The 2,886-nt window shown below is 39.4% G+C and overlaps 1 pseudogene; it reads right to left on the reverse strand.

The window, feature by feature from the left end:
- Positions 1 to 1,147: 1,147 nt before the first annotated feature.
- On the reverse strand, positions 1,148 to 2,194 carry LOC136329950 (vacuolar protein sorting-associated protein 26C pseudogene; annotated as a pseudogene).
- Between the last annotated feature and the right edge of the window lie 692 nt (positions 2,195 to 2,886).

Below are 2,886 nucleotides of genomic sequence, written 5' to 3' on the forward strand. Positions count from 1 at the left end.
AACTGAATTACCCAGGGCAGGCAGCGAGGATGCCCCTTTGCTTACTGCCCCACGGGGTTTCCCCCTTCTACTTGCTTAATTGCTTAAAGTAGAGTGCAATGAAGGAAACCACTGGCGGTACATTTCTTAAGAGCCAACGCTAGCTCAATAAATAAAGGTGATTTAAATAATAAAATGTTAATTCACATGTCAAAGATCTCTTTGTACACAGCATTTCTTGTGTAGATCTTTCCATCATTTTTAAGCTCGCCTTGCAGAGGACCATCAATTATTTTTAATTTTACGTCTGTTCTTTCACGAACTCCCTCCCTTCCTCCCTCCTCAGGTGGGCTCATTCTGAGGCATGTTTTAGACTTTCTCACAGCATTTTCCCATGAAAAATTTTTCTATAGCCCACTGTTGTAGCTGGCCTATCTCAATCAACTCCTCAGAAGTCTGTGCGAGTTTCCTCCTGTCTTTGAAGACTACTAACTAGCTATAAGGCAGTTACTTTCTCTTTTCATGCAGATGGTGAGGAATAACCTTATACAGAATCACTATGACACCTTGTGGGCATGGCTAGGGATTGCATACTGTCCTCCAGTTGTTCTAAATAATAGCCCCAACCAGTGGAGCAGACCATTGCTCCTTCTTCTCCACCAAAAAGCCTCACTGTCTCCTTCCACTGCCTCTGGAATTACTCCCTAAAGTGAATTCTCTGGGCTAGGGGTATGAGAAATTGGTATGTTTGAATCAACATGACAAGGCAATCCTATTAATCTGCTTCTGTTTCATAAAATTGCTGCCCTGTAGAACATGAATGGATCAGCATAAAATGCATTTGCTTTCCACTGGAGTTGGTGCAACTTCCAACTCTCTCCACTTCCCTTGGTGACTTCTTTACATCAGGAGGCAAAAGGCCTTTATGGTTCTCCTTCAGCAAATACACTTCCCTCCACCCTCATAGATTTCCATGGAAACCAAACCAAGAGGGAACATTCTGGAAAGCCAGAGTTTGTCAAACAGAGTGTGGCAAAAACCTCAAGAAAGGTGAGGGAGAAGCATTTGTCTCAGGATTATATCAGAAATATAAGCAGAAGCCTGGAAGAAATGGAGGAAGAACATTATTGTGATCTGAGAATTTTGTTCCATTTCTGACACAGAATCATCAAGAAATCAAGCCTGTGATACTGGCTTGGTTCCCGTGAAGGTCTGGTCCAGGCTGTTCTCTACCTGGCCTCTCTTGTATCTGTGCTTTTACTTCCTGGGCTATATGTTGCAGAGCTGTACCATGAAGAAGCACAATGATGTTAACCTCAAATCCACTTTGAAGTTGGTGGTCTCCAGCATAGGACAGGTGAACAGCTGTAGGAAGACCATGTGTATGGGTAGCGAGATGTTCCAACAAACATCCTCATCAGCAATCTGAATATTCCGAATGTCTGTGAGGTTGCAGGCATATCATTTACATACCCACAAGTCTCCACGCTGAATATTCCGATTCTCTCTGGCATTATGGGCATATCCATTTATACACCCACAGGTCTCCACGTGGACCAGCTACAACTCTATTCTTGGAGAGTGGCCTGAGCTCTCAACATCAGCTCTCTTAGTAGTGGCTGTGTGATAACACCATTGAGTTGAGATGTCCCGATGAGAAATTTAGGAAGCAAGGCTCTCTCTTTGACATTCTGTAAGATTTCAGGTGTGACAGTAATGTACATGGGACTTGACATCAATTTCCCCTTCTAAAGAGCAGACTGAACGATGAATTCATAGATCTTTGTCAAGTCCTTAGTTAACAGACACTGCTTCATGTCACAGTGCAGAGTATACTGAGTGTTGACAAACAGCTGTGATAAGACTCGTGCAGAACTTGTTATCCTTCATGGGGCAAGGAAAATCTAAAAGAATTTCAGTTTTGCCACTGGGGAATTTTCCTGGTTTCCCTGTTTCAATGTTACTTTTGACAACCTAGATAAATTTAACTGAATTATAGAAAACTTCAAACATACTCTCACTGCTGGTGCTGAGCAGGAAGTTCACTGACCCTTCCACTGTCAAAGAGACTCCCTGCCCTAGTTCAGGGCAGACTCCTTCCCAGATATGACCACACCGAAGAGCATGTCCCTGGCGTAATTCCCTTGTTCACTCTTTTAATATTAATGTCCAAGGAGGTCCCATCTTGAAACTTTGCTGGAGGTGCCCTAGACATGTATTTTCTACTTTTATATTTTTGGCGAGCATTTTCCCATGTCCTTTAGTGATCTCTTAAAACATAATTTTTTTAATTGTTATTGACTTTATTGGGGTGACACTGTTTAATAAAATTATACAGGTTTCAGGTGCACAATTCTACAACACCTCATCTGTACACTGTATTGTTAAAACAATTTTTCAATAATAGTGTAGTATTCCATTATATGAATGCATCATATTTATATTCTAATTGGCCACTTAGGTTGTTTAGCAACTTTATTTTGCTGTTATAAATAACAGTTTGATAAAGATAACTGCATATTAAGCTTGATGTATCTCTGTTTATTTTCCTTTAGGATTAATTTCTAAAAGTAAAATTGTTGAACCAAAAGATGTCAATATTTTTTTCCTTTATTTTTATTATTTTAATTTATTGTGTTTACATAGATTCAAGTGTCACACTGAACACAACCCTCCCACCCCCATGTAAGGCTTTTGATATACATTACCAGATTTTTCTTTAAGAATTGCACATCAATTTGCTATTTTATCATCAGTAAATAAAATTCAAGATTTCTTCATGTTGCTGTTAAAAAAGTTTTTACCACTCTGATAGACCACAAAGACATTTTTTCATTGTTATTTTAATTTGAATTTTCTAGATTGCTGAGATGGTTCAATATCTTATCATATACCTAATAGCCAATT

Source organism: Saccopteryx bilineata, chromosome 3 (assembly GCF_036850765.1).
Source record: "Saccopteryx bilineata isolate mSacBil1 chromosome 3, mSacBil1_pri_phased_curated, whole genome shotgun sequence".
Lineage (NCBI taxonomy): Eukaryota > Metazoa > Chordata > Mammalia > Chiroptera > Emballonuridae > Saccopteryx > Saccopteryx bilineata.